Source organism: Symsagittifera roscoffensis, chromosome 2, assembly GCF_963678635.1.
Source record: "Symsagittifera roscoffensis chromosome 2, txSymRosc1.1, whole genome shotgun sequence".
In the NCBI taxonomy this organism is placed as follows: Eukaryota; Metazoa; Xenacoelomorpha; order Acoela; family Convolutidae; genus Symsagittifera; species Symsagittifera roscoffensis.
In genome coordinates this window covers 1,293,697-1,315,006 of record NC_087063.1, presented here as the reverse complement: position 1 = coordinate 1,315,006, position 21,310 = coordinate 1,293,697, and the positions used below count along the sequence as shown (strand labels likewise).

Genomic DNA, 21,310 nt, shown 5'->3' with positions numbered 1-21,310 from the left:
GGAGATGATGATTTTTATCTACTGAACAAAAACAATAGTAATATAATAAATAGTAGCCCTGTTTTTAGGAGTGACCTCGTGGTCTGGGGATACTGAGACCCAGCCATGAGCTCACTATTTTTGCATGTAATTCAGTTAATTTGAGCGTTCTGGTCGAAGCCGGAGAACAGTAACGTTTTTGTCGACCCGATGTAAGAAAGACCACCGAAAAGTACTGGCTTGGTAGAGACGGTGAAAAACATGCAAAGCTCTGTTTAGACGCTAGCCAGTCGTCTTAAGACTTAGTTTTGTTATCCGTCGATATGTATCTTCCGGGCGAATGTTACATGTATGTTTTTATGGCGCTCCTGGGTGTTATTCTTTCATAACATCATGACCGGCGGAACCGTTAACGAGCACTCCGCGCCGAGCGGATGCTCACATTAACGCCCTTAATAGGCCTAAACTGCCGGGGCGGAAGGGTAGTTCGGAACGCGGAAGCCTTCCGGATTACCGTGAATAGTTTTTTAACCTAGTTAAGACCGAAAATTCACGAACCAGGAAGGGTGGGGGGAATCATGAACCCCTCATCCCCTGAGTGGTTTGGGACCAAAAAAACTTAAAGATATAAGTGAAACCAAACAAAAAATAGTATAGTACCCAAGAAAAACAAAAAACATAAAAAATAACCGAAAAAACCAAAAATAGTAAAAAAAAAAGTAAAAAATCAGTAGAAATCATCCCCCCAGACAAGTTGTGATTCAACCCCCCGTTTGTTGTTGATAGATATATTGTTATTACAGGCATTTATATCAGTCAGGATCGTTACGATCAGTTTTGTAGCCCGTTTGTGAGGCTTGTACTGTAGGGTTATTTGAGCATTTAAGCACGTTAATGATAAATTGCGCTCAATCCGGAAGGGTCAGCTGATTTGCGCTCAATTCGGAAGGGTCCTGGGTGAAGACCGATCCGGCAAGCAGTACAAGGAGCAACAAGAAGGGGCTCAACGACAACAACAATCGACTGTTGGGTATCGTTAACAAGTTTTGTATCCCTTTAGGTACAAAAAGTAAGATAGTAATCTGTGGGGGGCTCGACAGTGCTGCACTGTAGTGACCCTTCACCGAACTGCGAATATCCGAGTTAAGCACCTTAATTCGGATAATAAACAAACCCGGAGGGGTATAGTATTACTAATATTATTATTTATATAGCCTATATTAATAGTCTTATATCGTGTTTCAGTGAAAAACAACGAAAACAGACCGGTTTTTAGGGTCAAAATAGCGATATTTTGATCCCCCCACAAGTCGCGATTTTTGAGATATCGATATTTTTTGAAACGGAAAAAAGCGCTAAGTTAGTGTGTTACATCGTAACTGCACTACTGTAATAAGTAGAACCGGTTAACTTTAGTTCGGAAGTGGTTGGAACTAGTTTGGTACCAAAAACCAAATTTTCCCATTTTTGATAGTAAGAAGCACTATAAAATCAGAAAATTTTTTGAAATCTTTGAGTTAGGACAGTAAAAATAGTTGTTCGGACAACGTCCACTAGTGAATCTACGAGTTTTAAAACCCGCTACCCGAAAGCCTTCCGGGTTGCAGAGAAATCGAACATAACGTTTTTGATTTGGTGGATTCATCAATCCGGAGGGGTCCAGGTAGCATAGTTTTTCGCAAATTTTTTCTACAAAAGCGTTTTAGATCGGGTCTTTTGCATTGAACTAGAAGAGTATAGGCCTTCTGAGCTCAGATCAATAATTTTTAGGTCGAAAGGACCAGATTTGCGGAAAAAGTTAGGCGGAACCTATAAGAGAGAAAATTTTTGAGTTTGGAAAAAAGACGTTTTGGTTAATAACTTTGGAACTACAGAGCATATCGAGTCAATCTTGGTACCATTAGATCAGAAATTAGCTGAACTTACTAGTAAAAAAAAGAATTACTCGAAAAAGCGAGCGAGAAAATTTTTGAGATTGTTTTTAGAAAAATTACACAAATCCGGAGGGGTACACCCTTCACGTTTTATAAACTTTTCTGAAAAACCCTTATACTCCTACCAAAAGTTGATAGCGATTGAACTAAGTAACTTAAGACAGTTCTAGACAAAAAGGGAGGGCTGAAGGCACAAGACAACCATAATAGGGTCGAAATTAGGCAAGTGATAAGACCCTTCACCGTTAGTGTGAATTGTCAAATAAGTGCCTTAACTTCAATCCGGAGGGGTCTAGGAAAGGACCCTATACCCTTCCCAGTTAATTCAAACAGCATAAAAGCAACGCAGAACGTATCCGGAGTGGTATAAGCTGAAATTAAGAGAACTACGAAAAGCTACTTTGACAGAGTTAAGGGCTCCCAATCCGGAGGGGTCGAAATTTTTCAAAGTCAGAGGGGTCCGAATCCGGAGGGGTCTACTTTCCACAAAACCGGAGGGGTTCGAATCCGGAGGGGTCTTATAGTTGCTAATTCGGAGGGGTCCAAATCCGGAGGGGTCTACTATTAACTAACTCGGAGGGGTCCCAATCCGGAGGGGTCTATATTCTGACAGTCCGGAAGGGTCCTATTTGTGCCAATCCGGAGGGGTATTATTTTATTAAGGACTTAGGTAAACGAAAGAAAGACTAAAAAGCGAGAGGTATTAGGTTATTAATACACAGGCTAGGTATCAGTGACTGCACTGGTAACTTGCCTTTCAAAAAGAACCAGACTAATACAAAACAGGTCCGAACTCGGATATTCGCGACACTAAGTCTAAATTAAAAAGAGCGTGACTCATTGGTGTGGATTGGAACATAACACGTTTTTTGGGAAAAGTGACTGCCCTGAGGATTTTAGTAGGTCTAGCTCGGGCAGTCCGAAGGCAGATAGGTAACACAGTACTCGGTGGGTGCAATAGACGCCCACTTGAGAAAATAACTGCCTTCAAAGTCTTGTCTGTTTGGTGCAGCACCAAGCAGGGAAAGCTTTTTCTTTAAAAGACAGGTTCAACTATTGTACTGCGACCGACTAAGAGTACAAGACACATTTGTTTTTTTATATATACATTCATATTGTGTCAATATATATTTTTTGTTTTTGATTTTAAATCATCCTAAACTGTGCTTGATTGGGTAGTGAGTACACTATCTTTTAAAATTGACTGATAACATCATATTGTGCTAGTTTCCAGATCTTTGGACCGATAATCGGTCAGTGTGAATAAATTTTATACAAACTGTACTCTGACAACATACAGGGATTCGTGGTCACTATTTAGTAGAATCTGGTGAAATTTATTGTGTTGTGTCATTATTATTGTTAATAAAACTATAAGGTCTCTAGCAATTGAGTCAAGAGTGGGCATAGGAAAGTGACAAATAAAGAATGAGTTTAGACAAGTCAAGGATACCAAAACGAGGTAATAGCTCTAGGAAATTCATACCTGAAAAGCAAAGAAAAACGATGACCGATCCTTTTGTGGATTGGATCAAGCGAACCCGGTCCGATAAAGAGGAGACGGTTTCAGGCAGAATGGTTGAAACGAGAAGTCAGAAGACCTCAGAAGAGCGAAGAGAACTGTTAGAAGTGGAGGTCAATACGGACCATACCATGAACGACAACCAGGGAGTAAATGGACTGGAAGGGAGAGGCGGAAGGCTGGCGAGTGAATCTACTCCGGTAGAACAAGGCCATGATTTTGCCACTTCCACCGGGACATTGGATCGAGAGGAGATGTCGGAACTGTCCGACATCTCAACTGAAGTAACGGCAACTAGAAGTTCTCCGACAGACAACACTATGATGGCAAGCGGAACTGGGAAACAAACAACCTCATCATCGTTCTCAGAAAGAACGAAGAACACCTTCGGAAACATCTTTCCATTCAGCATGGGAGGAGGAGCAGGAAACGATGGTGAGTCCCAGGAGGAAGAGGATGAAGAGGAGCAAGGGGACTTTGGATCTCAAGTCAGCCTCAATAGTTCGATCCAGGAGAGTGAGGCACACGTCGGAAGAGAGACTGGAACCATGGATAAATTTGGTGTAGTGACAACGATAAGCAAAGAGGCAAACACACCGGGCCAGTCAAAGGACTTCGCGATTAGGACAAGTTCGGAGCCACAACCTGGAGAGAGTAGAACCAGAGGGCTTGGCAACGCGTTAATGGATCCTGAATTAAATAATGAAAAGACGTTGAAGCAGAGAGTCAAGGCCCGGATCTCGACAAGCACGAAGTTACCTGGGACCGACAGGGTTACACCACCACTAGTGACGCCACTCATGGATAACGGGGCAGCACTAGAGGAAGCCTTAAACAACATAGTGGGCAGTTTAGGAGAACAAAATGAACAGATGTCGATAAGGATGAGTGAACTAGAAAGAGCAGTTCACATTGAAAGAGAAAGTCTGCGGGAAGAAATAAACCGCAACAGACAAGAAGTTAGCAGAAGCGAAAAACGCTTGAAAGAAAGAACGGACGAACATATGACGAGGAACTTGTCGCGAATGACAAGAGAGGCGGAACAGAGGGAGTTACGTTTAAGAGCCGACATGGAGAAATTAAGAATTCAGCAAGAGCAGTCTCTTGGGTCTCTTGACACAAAGATAGACGCGATGATGGAGAGGCGAACTCAGGCTATCATGGATAGGTTGGACGGGCTACTAAGCAGCAAGAGTGGACCAAAAGAAGGAGAGCCGAACTCGGGAGGTCCCAGCAGGGAACCGAGGGTGAACTTCAATGAACATCAAAGGAGGAAGACGTATGGATCCACTAGAGGCAGGGGCAGTTCATCAGGCTATGCCACAAGGGGTAATACAGCATGGGGCCCGAACAGTAGAGCAAGTTCAACGGGGAACAGACAAACCTCGAACGAACGACCAACGCAAAGCACACATGCGACTGGGAGAAGCGATTCTGGCAACATGGGGCATACAAGCCCGAGGAGGAGTCATATGGGCCAAGCGGGAAACGCTCATGGTGATTCGGATTGCAGGGATGCACCGCACACAGAGCCTTCGACAAGGTGTGAGGACACTCAAGCGGGACACTCAAGGGATGCTACGGCAATGGCCACAGCATTTGAACCCCTGAACAGGTCTTTAGAGACATTCCTGACGAGGTTATCAAGAACCAATGAACGCAGTGAGAAGTCCAGAAGAGTCTTTAAGAAACCAAGATGCTACAAAGACGAATCTGATGGCTGTATTGATACCTGGATAGAGGTAATGAAGCTGCATTTCGAGGAAGAGGACTTGTCGGAGAGACAGGAATGCAGCGCGCTCACCAGCAACTTAGAAGGGACAGCCCTGAACTGTGTCATGGCCAAGAAACAGTATCAATGTGACACTGCAGAGAAAATCTTCGAAATCTTGTTAAACCGTTTCGGATCAGGGGTGCAGGGGCACCAGGCGATGATGCGCTTCGAGAAACGGAGGCAACGAGAAGATGAAACAATAGACAAGTTTCTCGATGATTTGGAAATGCTGAGAAGACGCAGCCAACCGGATGAGTCAAACCGAAGGATGAACCTGGCCGTAGCCTCAAAATTCATCGATGGTGTGAAAAATGATGAACTTCGTACGATGCTAGCAACGCATTACACACCACTATCAACTAATGCGCCAACACCGGAGGAGTTGAGGCTCAAATCAAAAGAGTATCTTTTGTTGAAACCTCCTTCGAGATCTGGATATTACAAGAAAAATTATGGCAATTTTAACAACGGACCAGCAAACCAAGGGAACAATTGGTATAAACCGAGGGATGATATGGACAAGAGACGTTCTTGTGCTAATTGCAGTTCAACAGACCATCATGTGTCAGCATGCCCAGCTTACAAACAAGGCATGAAAGCAATAGGCTTTAGCCTCGAGGACGAAGATGCGTCAGAGTTGGATCATGAGGATTTCATGAGAGGAGTAATTGCAAAATTCGGCCCGAGGTGTTTCTTTTGTAACTTGGAAGGTCATTTTAAATCAGATTGTCCGCAATTCTGGGATGCAGTGGCAGACATCAAGCATCCAAGACATGAAGAAGCTTTGTCAGGAGTGAAAGCCAGCAAGGCTCGACTTTTGAGTGAAGCGGAGGCACGCAGAAAGGATAAACCTCAAGAGCTGGTAGCAAAGAAGATGCAAGCGGTAACAGAGGAAGCACGTGAACCGGAACCAGCAACTGCGGCCGATGACTTCAAAATCGATTATAGGGCAGCTGCGAGGGATGCTATAAATAGGGTACAGCAGGAACTAGTGACGAAAGAGATTGAGCAAAAGGTGAAACTCGAGCTGGAGAATGAAAAATTACAGGAGCAACTGAACGCCTTTGAAGCAACGGAAGTTGAAGAGGCAAAAGCACCAAGCAGCTTGAGCATGAAACTTAATGTTATCTCTGGTCAGAGGTTCGGTATGGCACCGCAAGGAAGTAAAATACAGTGGATAATCTCGGTGGCAGGGCATCAGGTAATCAGAAATCTGAGTGAACCGTCTGAGTTCACTTTGATGCATTTGGACACATATGCAGACTATCTGAGGCAGATGGAGCCACGCACCGAGTCGAGGGCTGTGAGGGCACTACTGACCACGGGTGGCCCTCGCATGAAGAAACTTCATGGACGCTACCTAGAAGTCTATGGGCCGTATCAAGTGATGCTGAACGTGGATGGGATCAGTATCTACACCAGGACTTATGTAACAAAAGATGATGACCAAATAGGGCAGATCTATTTGGGTGAAGAGGAACTCAAAGTCCGCAGGATAGGCCATGACGCCATGATGGAACAAGACGCGGTACACATTGGATATGAAGCAGATGTGACAGCACACCTGCTCGACACCAACGGAACAAAAATCGGAGTCACAGGGCTTCTGGACACAGGAGCGGTGGTGAGTGTGATGCCGATAAAAACTTGGGAAAGAATGGGCTTCACACGGGAAGATCTGATTCCTACGAACCTCCGACTGGCCGCCGCAAATCGAGGAGCCATCTACGTGGCCGGAAGAACACCGATAACGGTCCTTCACATGGGAGGACGAGACCTTTGGATGAGCTTCCTGGTGGTAGAGAATCTGGACGACGCCGACCAATTCATCTTGGGCAGAGATTTTGTCAGGAATTTTGACGTGATGATTGACTTGAACAACGGTCTAATACGGATTAGAAACCCGGACCGAAAGTATGTTAAGAGACCAATTAATAGGATAATAACAGATGAAAATAAGGTACCAGTTTTTTTGGATAGAAAAGTAAAGTTACAACCAGGACAAGCTGTAGTAGCAATTTTTAGAATGAGAAATTTAAATTCGTTAAGTGATAGCAAACAGGTTTGCTTAGTACTGAATCCAAATAGTCAGAGTTCGGTGATTTTAGGCCGGAGCTTCTCGGTAACGCGAAACGGACTGTGTGTCAGTGTGTTGTTGAACACACTGGACACCACGGTTTCAATCCAGCGTTGAAAGAAGCTTGGCTACGCCTTGCCGATGAGGACCGACTATGAGGAGACACAAAACTTGAAGAAACATAATGTGAAAGACTGTCCTTATCATGCAAATAAAGATAAAATCTTAAAGAGAATTAATGAATTAAAATCTATTCATAAATTGTTTTCAATGAAATCCGAAACGGACGACGGCTTATCAAGTTGCTCGAATTTTCCGGAACGCCCCTCGTCATATGAACTAGATTCTGACAAACCGGTTTTGCCAGAAATAGAACATTTAAAAGGAAAAATAGGTGAGGGAGATTTTGAAAAATTGCGGGACCTCCTAAATCGGAACGCCGAGGTATTTTCAAAACATAAGGCGGACATCGGTTGCTGTAATTTCGTCGAACACGAAATCGAACTAGAAGAGGGTGCCGTTCCCCATAGGGAAGGCGCAAGGCGAATGACGCCACATAAATCGGAAGCGTGCCGAGCGGAAATAGAAATGTTGCTTGAATACGACATGATAGAACCCTCGAAATCGCCGTGGGCTTGCGGGGTAGTCATGGCGAAAAAGAAAGGGGGGCAGCTTAGATTTTGTTGCGACTTTCGTTACTTGAACGCGGTAACGATTAAAGATGCGTACCCGATACCGCGAATAGACGAGAGCCTATCTAAACTTGGTGATGCAAAGTTCTTCACCACATTGGACTTGGGTTCTGCCTTCTGGCAGGTTCCTCTGCGAAAGAAGGACAGAGAGAAAACCGGATTCGCGTGCGAATTGGGTTTGTACCAATGGAAGAGGATGCCCTTCGGCTTGTGCAATGCAACAGCAACTTTTCAAAGGCTGATGGCTCAGGCTTTGACAGGAGTGACCAAAAAGTACGGGAATCTCTTGATGTGCTACGTGGATGACGTAGTCATAGCGACACCAACCCTGGAGGATCACATTGATCGACTCGATGAGGTCTTCGGATGTATGAAAAGAGCAGGCTTGAAATGCAAACCATCGAAATGTGAAATCCTGAGGGATTCGATCAAGTACCTGGGAAGAATGGTGGACAGGCATGGTGTGAGGCCAGATCCGGAAGCAGTAGAAGCAGTGATGACATGGAAGGCTCCAAGAACGGACACACAGCTCATGAGCTTCCTAGGGTTTGCCAATTACTACCGAGAATTCATAAAAGGATACGCGGACAAGGTGTACCCGATGCAGAAGCTGATGCGCAACAAGGGGAAGAAGTTCGAGTGGAACGATGAGGCACAAGTTGCTTTCGAGAACATAAAGCGGGAACTGTGCGAAGCGCCAGTGCTGGGCATGCCTACAGAAAAGGGCATGTATGTTCTTGACACAGACGCATCGGTGGTGGCCATCTCAGGAATATTGCATCAAGAGCAAGAATGGAACGGAAGAACAGTTCTCCGTCCCATTGCATACGGCAGCAAAGTCTTGAGTGACACAGAGATGAAATATGGCGCACCAAAAGCAGAAATGTTTGCAGTAGTCACCTTCGTGGAGAAGTACCGTGCATACTTGGGGAGCGCTCCCTTCAAGTTACGCGTGGACAACAGAGCGTTATCCTGGTTGAAGACCTACTCGATGGATCAGAGTTATATTGGTAGGTGGATAGTAAGACTGGATGGCTACCATATGATAATCGAACATAGGATGCGTGACAAACACCAGAATGCTGACAGCCTCAGTAAGAAAACTGAATTCTATGAAAGATTGGAGCAGAAGCAGGCCAATCAGGCGGAAGTAAAGGAGGGATTCTCGTTTCTGGACAAAGAAACTTATGAAGCGCTTCCCTTAACGAGATGGTTGGATAAGTCTGGACATCCAATTCCAGGGCATCCTGAGTTACCTGTAGAGAAAGCAGCCGAGATAAAGATCCTGTCCAAGGAGGATCCGGTCCCCTTGGATTTGTTGCTGCGCTCGAACCTGGTCCAGCAAGAACTCTCTCGCATGAATATAAACAGCCTCTCATTATTGGATAAAACGGTGCAAGTCACACCACAAGTAAGGCGGATGCTGGGTGGATTGTTAGAAAGAGAAGTGACCAGAGATGACCCCGAGTGGACAGCAGCAGTGGCATCGCTGACAGTCAGTGCGAAGGTGAAGATCATGCCGTCCAGACGACATAACGAAGAGAACGAGAGGGATTGTAGGACAATAGTTCAGCAACTAGTATCCTCAATACCCCAAGAGATTTTAACCAGTACTTCTTACGGACAGAAAGGACAGGAGAGCGGCAGGCAAAAGAAAACTGTCACCTTTGTAGACCGGGATAAAGACGGTGAAGTTGTAAAACAAAATCTGCTGCACGACTATTTGTCCGGGGAGAAGGATGAGGAGAAAAACCAGCGATCACAAGATCAACACCCGGGACAAGTGAATTGGTCCGGGGAGTCCGAGATAGACGAGAAAATTCCTGATGAGAAACAGGACCTAGAGAACAAGGTTTTGTCCGGGGAGTTCAGATGGATGCGAAGGAAATACAGACATGATCTGGAGGAGCGTGCAGTCTCCAGCACAACACCTTCGACGGATAATGATTCCCGAAACTCAGGAATGGATACCTATTCCGACAGAAATTCGACCTCGGGATCAGAACTGTCAGAACTAGCGATACACACGCTACTAGTGGAAACTCGGGCGAGAGACCTGGACAGAGAGGTGTACCAGGATCCGGACAGCGATCGCTACCTTATACCGAGCGAAAGTGTCTTTGACAACGCAGCGGATGACTTAGAAACAATAGCAGTATCGAAACGTTCGATGAGCTTATTGCCACAGAAAGAGGCAGTCAGGACTGATCTTCAACCGTTTCAGCAAGAAACACAACCGTTGGCGAAGATTTGGTGTGTTAAGATGGAAGAAGACACACATCAGCCCAACGAGCTGAATAGTCAGATGAGGGTCATGAAGACGTACTTGAAGGCGAGATACAGACTCTCGGACCTTCTAAGGGCGCAGAGAAATGATCGCATGACAAGCAACCTAAAAAGGTGGATAGAAAACGGTGCACCTGACAAAGGTGACCTAGAAGAAGACAGCTATAGGATCCTGAGACAATACTTCATTCAGAAGGAGGGGAGATTATATCTGAACAAGGACGGGATCGTGGCTTGCAGGAGAAGAGAAGAAGACAAGGTCTTATACAAATATAACGCGATAGTGTTGCCGCAACTCTATCAGACAGAACTATTATTCAGGTCGCATGATCAGATGGGCCATCAAGGGATCGACAAAGTGTATCAGAGGATCCTGAAGCGCTTTGAGTGGCCTGGAATGAAAAAGGCAAGTGAGAAATGGGTAACAGCCTGCCTGTCATGCCAACAGGTCAAGGATCCAAGGAAGTTGCGATTTCTTTTACAGTCGATTGAGTCGTCTGAATTCAACGAGGTGGTGCAGATAGATCACCAGAAGATATGCATGACAGACAGCGGTTACAACCAAGTCTTGGTCATGATAGATCACTTCACGAAGTATGCAGAGGCCGTGCCCTGCATAACTGCCTCGGCGGAAGAGACATGCGACCACCTGATCAATACGTGGATAGCAAGACATGGTTGTCCAATGACGTTTCAATCGGAAAATGGAACGGCTTTCGTAGGCGAGCTTACGAAAGAGCTTATGAGACGGTCACAAGTCGCTCAGGCTCACTCCACGACATACCATCCTCAGACGAATGGCTTAGTGGAAAGACAGAATAGGACGTTAGTGTCGATGCTGAGGGTATATTGTTCCAGGTACATGACCGATTGGGACAGATACCTTCCACAGGTGATGGGAGCTTATAATAGCACGCAACACTCCACCACTGGGGTCAGTCCACACATGATGCTGACGGGACACGAGAAGTCTTTACCCTTGACATTCTTCTACCCAGAGTATGAGGGGAAGAAAACATCTCCACAGGTTTACGTGAGGGATGTGATCAGACGTCAACAGGAGTTGAACGATCTGTGTAGACGAAATACTCAGCAAGCACAGGCAAGGCAGAGGAAAAGATTCGACAAGAAAGCAGCTGGTGCAAAAGCTTACTCGGTGGGAGACTATGTATGGGTATTTCAGAACGTTATACCACCGAAAGGGACAAAGAAACTTCTAAAGAAATGGAGGGGACCCTTCATGATTACGGAGGTGCACCAGGAGGGACGCTTTTATAGACTGAGTACTGGCCGGGCCGCCCACTACGAGAACATCAAGCCACACAATCCATCGACAGAAGACTGGTGTATACCTGCAGACATGGAAGAAGGGGATTATTTAATGATGGATCCTGCTTGTGAGGTCAATGAAAAGGGCACCAGGGAGAAGAACGATGGAAACGAGGTCGTAGTGGAAGGTACGGATACACCATTGGACCTGGATCCAAACGAACAGATCGAAGCGGAAGATGAAACCTTACCCTACGCAGAAGAGGATTGGCGGGATCCCGAACAGACAGAGGTTCCCAAGAACTTGGAACCAGATCTTCCGCTCACGATTCAGACTCGTCAGAAGGACGGGACGAGACAAAGAAAGAAATACAATCCTTACGGTGACGACTTTGTAGTGGATAGGATAGATCTAAAGAAAATAGTGGAGGAAGTAGTGGGTTTAGAGGAAATAACCGTGTCACAAGACATTGACATAGTCGATGATCACAACGATGAGTGGGTTGACGACTGGTCGAAACCCGAAGTAGAATTCGACGATGAGCAACAGCAGTCAAATGAACAAGACCTGACGAACCTGCGTGTCTTAGAGTGGCTGAACGAAATGACATCAGACCCTAAAGAGACCAACGTTACGATTCAAGACGTAGATCGCGAAAGCGCGAAATACATTAAGACCAAACGAGATGATCCTTCCTGGGCTGCCCAGGAAGGACAACTTCTCATTCCAGCTTCTAACCTTGACTTAATACCCGGTATGCGATCGACGGGGACGCCGATGGATATTTTTGTCCGGGGAGTGGGGGTAGGACTTACCCACACTGAAAACTTGATAATAAAAAAATTAAGAATAGCAAGAGAAACAGGAGACTTAGAAGCAGAAACAGGTGAAGAACCTAAGAAACCTGACATAGGCAGGGTAGTTGAGTCATATTTTAATTTACCAAATGAATATTCTAGTAACATAATACTAACAGACAGTGATTTCATACTCACAAACAGAACATGTGCAGTAGCAATCACCGCAGACATGAGTTTTAGGACGACGCTAGCGGCAGATTTTAAGAGGGAATATAAAAACGTGGAATTCCTTTGGAAGCAAAGACCAGGGATAGGAGGCGTAGCAGCCTTACCCCCGGCGGTGTCGCAGATACCGGGAAAGTACTTGTGCTTCTTGGTAACGAGGGCGACGGAGAAGCAGCACGTGGACCCAGAAAACCTAGTCTTGTCTTTGACGAGGCTGAGGGACTTCCTTGTGGAAATGGACGTGAAGGAGCTCTCGCTTCCAGTGTACGATCCAAATAGAGGAAGACTGCATCCTCGGGAATTGTACGCGCTTGTACACGTGATATTCTCTGATACGAACATACAAGTATATCTACATAAGAAATATTATTTAAGTATAGGCTGAGTGATGTGCGAAAGAGTGTTAGGCCAAAGACCAAGTTGCATGTAATATGTGATATGTGTGTTATGTTATGTTATGTTATGTGTTAGGTTATTAAGATCATGGGTAAGTAAGCGTTAGTGACCATGAACAACTAAATGACGATCTTGGGAATAGATCCAAAGTTTGGACTGTCCAATCTTAGGTCGAATTCCAAAATTTTAAAACCAATTGATTTTAATAAATTTTAGGATAAATATCGTTTTATCTGAACTGTTTTAAGCAGATTTTAACGATATAAGTTAAGGTGAAACTGACAGGTGTGACAGTCGTGATTCCTTTTCTAGATCCTGATTGATCATTTAATTGCTCATTTGAGTCAAAACTTGAAATCGAAATCAAATCAAACTTGGAAAGAACAGTATGGACAATTTCAACCTGGATGAATTGATGGACCTGGCAGAGCCATATGTAGGACCGATGGTAGATGCGATCTATCGTCGGCTGATCGAACGAGACTTCGCTCTGGAGGACCCAGAGGTGGTCATGTTGCTGACCGCCCTGATTAACATCTTGGGGCACGACAACCGTGGGGACCGCCCCACGGAAGTCCTGTTGATGGCAGCATATGGAGAAAGAGGAGTACTAGACCGCCCGAACATGAGAGTGATGAGGTGGAGAAACGGGGCTCTCTCAGGGAGTGACTTGGCGAATGAGCCTGGATTGGGAAGTTCTTGGACATACCAACCAGGTGAGATGCCAATGCCCTCTAAGCCTAAACCTGGGCTGACGAGAATGCATCGGGAGATGAACAGCGAGGCGACCTCGTCTGGTTCACCACTGAGAGCAGCTGTGCCACCAAAAGGGGCGAAAGTAACACAGAAGGTTCAGACGAACCAAACCATACAAGATCTGGACGAGATGAACGATCAGCTGAGAAGTACGAAGAACGAGTTAGACGATATGAAGAAGACCATGCTGGCGATGGAGGAAGACCGGGACATGTGGAGAAAGTTGTTTGAAGACTGCAACAAAAAACAGGGTCAAGAGATCGAACGCTTAAGGCAGGAATACAAAGAGCGATCGGAGCAGGTGGCGTTGATAACGGCCGTGGAGAAAGTAATACCTGCAAGGGATATTCCTCGTGGGCAGTCCCCGATGGAGCTCTTGACGCCTCGAGAAATGAGTCAAACAACGGAGACACGACCTCCAGTGGAGACAAATCGAGTAACGATCCCGGATCCTAGCGACACCTTGGGTGACCCCGTCGTAGAACAGACAGTGAGAAAACTGATAGAGACAGCTGGACGATTGGTCGCTAACAAGAATGCACCAGGTTCCGGGGTGACTGCACCCTATGGAACGATTGACGATACGGGCAGAGTACAACTCTCCCAGACAGTAATCAGACAAGGGATGAGTAACGTGACACCACTCATGGGGAACTCGAGAATCCCAGAGAGGAAAGTAAGGAAGATGCCAGCGAAGAAAGTGTCTCGTGTAATAGACGTGCAGAAGAATAATCAATTGAAGTATAATTTCACGGGAGTTCCGGAGACAGATCCGAGGGCCTGCTTCAATCGAGCTACCTGGAGCCCGGCTGTGAACCTGCAGCAACCACCACTCGGGACATCTCACCTGATATTGGGAGACAGCTTAGTCAGAGTGCTGTCGAATTTGAGGACCTCATGGGTCACCACGGTGATGGCCTTTGGAGGCGCGACGATTGCCCAATTATATCGCATGGTGGAGCTGATGAATCCAGGGAAGATACCCAATGTGATGATCTTAGTTGGGACGAATGATATCTCCAGAGGATCAGATGAGCAGGAAGCACTGTGGGAATCAATGATGGTGTGTTTGTTCACTACTCTCTGGCAGAAGTTCAGTTGCGCGGTACTGACCGTTTGCACGGTGCCAATGAACGCAAGAAGCCTGACAGCATCAGGAAGAAGGCACAACGAGGGAGTCATGAGATGGAACAACATCTTGAGAAACCTAGCAAATCGAAATGCCGGAAGAATGATCCTCATGGACATTGAACATGAATTGAGAGCCATGGATCAAGCCAGAATGACCACAGATGGCATCCACTTCGACAGTGTCGAAGGACAAGCTTGGTTGAATCGAGTCTTCCAAGAACGGTTGGATGAGCTGGAAGCAGAATTCTTTGACACAGGAGTACTGAAGGAAGAAGGAACGGTGAGTGATACGGTGATCACCACCTTTGTGCCTCCTAACCTGGAAACACGCTTGGGTACGGTCCCAGCCGTCACAAATTACCAGCAACAAAGCTCCAGTGAACCAGGTCGAAGAACAGACGTACAGGATCGGTTGGGAGAAGCACCGATGAGGAGGACAATTCATCCTAGGAGAAGGATAGGACCTGTCAACCAACCAATCGAAGAAGTAGCTGGCACATCTAGATCGGAGACTAGATCGGAGACGACGAGTACCAGTCGAGAGGAGAGACCGAGCAGAGGCTCATTGATGTGGTCGCGATCCATACCGTCTCCTTGGCATATATACAAAGACGAACTAATGAAGCTGGACCTACAGAGAGTGAGCTTCATCGAAGATGCAAGGAGGATGCTGAATGGAGCGACGCTATCCGTCAGCAGATTGTACTCGATAACCGGCGTAGACTGGTTGATAGCCGCTAGCATAAATTTCAGTTCCACGACGGCCTTGAGATTTGCCGACTTGTAGGGACTGCCCTCCAACAACACAATGGGACCTGTGAATGCAAGACCGTTGCAAGATGTGAGATTGAACCATGATGAGAGGAATCGTGAAGAAAGACCAGGAAGATTCCTGACGGCGAGAGCGCCGATTGGACAACACGTGAAGATATTTAGGCAACTGACGACACCACCTGGTCATGTGAAGGAGAGGGTGTACCCAAAACTAGTGAACCAAGATGGTGATGCCCAGAGATATGGCGGATTGACAGCGATAAAGAAAGATGAGACCATCTTCGCCGCCTACGACAAAGCAGAGATGAGAAAGGCCAAAATCATGGTAGTAGCGAATTCAGAGTTCGTGTACACCTCTAAGTCTTTGTTTTGGCCGGACGTCATAATGCTGGCCGCAGTTGACCTAGACCTATTGCAATCAGTGTCATTGGCTATAGGGGTACAAAGGCAGACAGAAATGAACCCGATAACGATTGTGTTTGCTGGTATCAATGACCATCTACACAGTAGAGGTTTTCTGAGCAGGCTCAGAGATTCTGCAACAGCAGAAAACGCAGTATGGCCAGCGATAAAAGACATCCTGGAGTCGATGGGTGAAGTGGTGGACGCGACGAAGGAGGGATCATTCAATAAAGTGACGTTGAGAGTAGTATTTGCGTTGTCTCCGGGATATGCACATCTCCCGGATGGACTGAAATTTGTGTATGCAATAGTAGCCTTACTTTCGGAGGGAAAATATGATGTGATCATATCAGCCCCGAATCGCATGATAGAAACGGAGAACCTGAGGCCACTTAAGGCTGAACTGCCTGCAGTATGGTCAGATATCTCAAACAAGATGAGAGGGTTCAAGGACCACGCGCTACACATGTTGGTGTTGGACGAAGTGCTGGGGTTGGAACTGTCCAACTTCAGTCGGCAACTCAAACTGAAACCAGGAATAGATGACGACCATCGAGTAATCACGGCAATGTCCAACGACTTGTGGTTCCGAGCAATGGAAGTGGCGAGTGAAGACACGAGAAGAAAGAATTCACTGGAGACGAGAGCTCATCTGGAAGCGATGGTGCTGAGAACCAAGCCGGAAGCAAACCAGTGGCTACACCTGAATCCTAGAGTAGCGGCATTGGGTGCAGATGCTTTTCAGCAAGGCCCAGTAATGATCACTAAGATACACTCCTACTTGTTGAAGGAGGTGAACCTGGCGGAAAATGCCGGAGAAAAGACAGCTGAGTTCGTGAACAGAATGTGTCAGATTACTCTGGAAACCTTCTGGACCCAGGAAGTGAAGGGACAGGAGGGATTTGAAAGGACAGACAGCATGCTAGAAGGGTTGGGAGCCGGATGGACCGCGTCCTTCTTGGCAAAAGTTTACCCGAAAGTCTCGCACTATTTGATAAAGGAATTCCTCCAAGCAGTAGTGAAAGTATCGATAGTGGAATTAATAGCCTTGTTCGTGACGTTCGGAGCGGAGAGTTTCGTAAAAGGACCGGCGATACTGCTTACGGATGGAATACAGAACCTGCGACTAGATGGACTTCTGACATTGATCGCAATAACCCACGGAAACTTGGGCGGACTGATGAAACTGGCACGTTGTCCAGAGCAGATGAAAGAGAGAGTGAGGAATCTGGATATGAAGAAATCCACGGACTCGTGGAACAAAATAAGAGACCTGAGACACACTCTTATCCAGTATCTCTTGCAGCAAAATCGCTTTGGAACCGGAGAAGACGAGACAATTGAAAGAGAGGAAGATGTTAGACGACATGTTGGAGGCATGCCGCTATTAACAGATTTGAGCTTAGCTATGAGAATCGATCCCTTGGCGCTGATCAGAGGAGTCACGGAGTTCGTGACAGTGATCTATGGACCAGCAGTCACCTTTGCGTTCCCTGACGTTAAAGTGGAAGCATCTAGGAGGTCGGTGCTGCACCTGAACCTCATATCGGCAGTGGACGGTGGTACACTGAACTGGTGCGAGCAGCACGCATTGCGAGAGCTCATGAGTGAAGATCTGTTATTTGCGAAAATATCGGAGCCAGAGATGACAGTCATCAATTTTGACGATCACTTCTGTGACCGCATGGGAGAAGTAGAAAGAGGGCACATCGAGGTGTTTCCAAAGCTTTGGAATCTGAGGCCCTATGACAAAACGAATGGTGAAATGACCAGAGTGCCTCGTCTCACAGCAGCCTATCACAAAGTGAGAGAAGAGACGAAGGACTGGGGCGATTACAAGAAGCTACCGGAGGCAATCCCTGAATTCCCTCTGATAAGAAGGATGCTGCTCGGAGCAGTCTCCGTAGTACAAACTCCTAGATTGAGAGCATTCGAAACCAATGAAAGGAGAGTAGGGAATTTCATGGGAACGATGGATCCATACTTCGTAGGGAGAAATGCCGCCGTGTTACAGTACACACGATTTGCATACACGGATCAAGCGACGAGAAGGCGAATAAGCAACGCCGCTACTCCCAAGCCTGGAAGATTTGATGAGGAATGGAAAGGACTAGGCTTAGCTCCGATGAGAATGAGAGGCAGGACAGAATTGCCTGAAGCCTCATTGATCCTGACCAGTGTGAGGAAGGAGATGAAAGTTGGAGGAGTATTGCAGACGAGAACTTTCCTAGCACCCTTCGGCTGCGAAGAAATCAAAGTGGTCCATGGAGAAGAGGAAGATAAATCGGCCGGTACATTGCTCATACCGAGATTCCATGAAGAAGCCGACAATGACGAACAAGGACCATCGAACTCGAATAAGGATAAGTCAGAAGGAGATGACGGACAGGGTGGAAGCCGTCAGACTGAAGAACCCATGCAACAAGATCAAGCTGGTGGGGAAGACGACAGGGCATCGACAGGAGGAGCATCCAGCCTGGATTTTAACATCTTCAGTGATCTTGAAAACAATGCGGATACGTTGGAAGCAACTGAGCCAGCGGATGAAGGCACCTCGACACTGGAGCCTCCGTCAGCCTTTATGGAAATGAAACGGAATTTGCCGGAGAGCAGCTCTCCTGGCAATTCAAGAAATAACGACCAGAGAATCCTCATGGAATCACCTCGGAGGAGAAGAATAGAGGCCTCAGCCAGAGTACCTTTCTTGGGAACGCTGCCCGAAGAAGAATGGGAAGTACATCACCGAGACCACGAGAGTAGGACGGGATGTAAGCTGGACAGAGTGGCGTTCATGGAAGAAGTCTGGACTGTGGTTCAGAGCTATGGGACCCAATCCATCCTCAAAACAGGTCTCAATCAACCCTTGATGAGAGAAGTACTTGACAAGCTTGATGAGTGTGAAGGGAGACTGAGTGAGTTAGTGATCGACTCAGCCACTGATGAGAGTGAAGCGAATTCTCCCATCAAGATGACACCGCAGAACGATGAAGGAGAGGTGGTGTACCTGTCAAGGACCAGGAGAGGAACGATGCGATCGAAAATGGTGATTGATAAAATCAATGCGATGAAAATGAAGTTAGGCAGCAGAGTGATGCCGAGGAGAATTGGAAAGACAAAAGTGGATTCAGAAATATCGATGAAAGCTGGTAACTCAGCGAAAAGGAAGCGAGTCGAAGAAGTCATGGATTTGGGGCAAGGTGATTATCAATTGTCTGGCACAGATAGAATATTAACCGATATAGCGATGGTGCCACCCATTCTCATGGCGGGAATAAAGTCAACCGGTTATAAATCCAAAAGGAGTGACCGCACTCTGACTGGAGCAACGTTAGAAATGGAAATACTCAGCCAATGTGGAGAGAGCAAAATGGGGGACTTCAAGCCATCTCCCATGAATCATGGATAGGGAAGTGTTGCAGGACAACTAACACCAGTGGAATACAACAGACTAACAGTGTCTGAGACAGTGTCGATAGATGAACCCACCGGTGGATACATGGAGATGTTGGAATACCGAAACTCGGCTAGAGGGTATGTAATGGCCCTGGAAGAAGAAAAAGCCATGGAGGGTTATCTGGAAACAATGTTGCAAGGCACCACCCTCAAGCAGAAGGCGTATGGAACTTTGGCGTCGTCTGACGTAGAGGCGGAAACGATCGAGCAGTTAGTGAGCCTTCCATGGAAAGCAGTAGTGTTGAGGTATTTCGAGGAAGAAATGAGGACTACGCCAAGAATACATGCTCTCGTGGCAGTACCTTACGTAAGGACAGAGTTACAACTCAGGTTCGCCTGGTGTATGATGGGACTGACTCGCGAAGAATATGATTCAGAAGAAAGAAAGAGATCAAAAGAAGGAAAGGTTTTCCTTATGACGAATCTGAGGGATCTGATAGTCCAGGAGGGAGCAGCAGTAGCGTGTGCGAAGCGGAGAGACGCTCTCTGTTTCATTCGATTCCTGATAGAGCAAATTTCAGTACCTGCATTAAACACTTGTGTTAAAATGTTGAAGGAAGGCGATGAGCGAACGAAAGCCTTGTTCTTACTAGCAATGCTGGAGATGCAGCAAAGTAAACCGATGAGGGTGAACATGAAAGAACCTGAAGAATTGGAACCCATGAAAAAGATAGACGAGATCAGGAGATTCTCCAACAAGGAGGTGAGACTCACTAAAGAATCTATGGGAGCATTGCCGAAATCCAGTGAATACTGTGGACCGATCAAGAAGAAGTCATATAGCTATGTATCTGGGATCTTAGGGATAGCGTACAATCCTTTCCTGAGTGAAGACATACGTGATTGCTTCTTTGATTATGAGCAGGCGGTGTTACTAAGATTCTGGACGTCCAGAATTGTAACGATTAAAAGCGTCAACAATTCACAGGCCAAATTGGGACTGGTCTTGGAAGAAGAGGTGACTGCACCTTCAGTACCAAAATCCGACAAGAGAGTGGAGTTTGGGTTGGGATTCTCAGATGAATTACTGAGAACGAGCTTGATGGCAGTGTGGGAATTGATGAGACCATCATGGTGTCCTAGTCCCAACGCTGACTCAATATTACGGGCGACACAAGACGTACAGAGGGAACTGAATGCAGACTGTAACCTGCGTGACCTCAACATCATATATAATGTGATGATAACAGCCTCTATGAGCAACGGAGAAGATAAAGTGGAGTTGCCTGGCTGGGGACCAGAAGACTGGGTCAAACCTGGTAGCTGTCTGGCGGAAGTCTGTGGACTAGAGGGTCACGTCTGTGGAAGTCTAGACTGTGTGAAAACCCTGGAGAAACAACACAAGCAGTTGACAGTATTGTTTGGAAATGTAGTGATGAAAGCGAGAACGGAAACAGAACTGATAGCAGATTGCCATGGAGGCACCGATGTGAATCTAGTGACAGCACTAGGATTCTACAGCATGTTTGGTTCTTTAGAGTCACTATTGAATCTAGAACAGAAACATGAGATGGTCACAGCCATCAGCGTAGAAGTATTTCCAGGAGTTCTGCAGACTGAGCAGAAGTATATAGGAAAATGGAGGGAAGCAATCGAAACAGAGATGAACATCAGACACAGCGAAACTTATTGTAGACCATCAGGAGCACGATATTTGGTGGGCTCAACGTTGGCTCCAATGTGCAAGAGCAGATATCCTGTACATTTCGTAGCTGTGGACGTAAAGAGTACAAGAGCGATTGTGGATCAAGCCTTCTCAGTGCCGAAGTGTGTGAGATTAGCGAGGATGTCTGAAAAGTCTTACGAGTTACTATGTAAGATGTTCTCAGCAATTCCAGA

General features: G+C 46.3%; 1 protein-coding gene across 1 annotated transcript in view; it reads left to right on the top strand.

Moving 5' to 3' along the window:
• The window catches only part of LOC134839262 (uncharacterized), a 354,799-nt gene that overhangs the window by 213,171 nt on the left and 120,318 nt on the right, over nt 1–21,310 (top strand). The gene's annotated exons all lie outside the window — the stretch shown is intronic.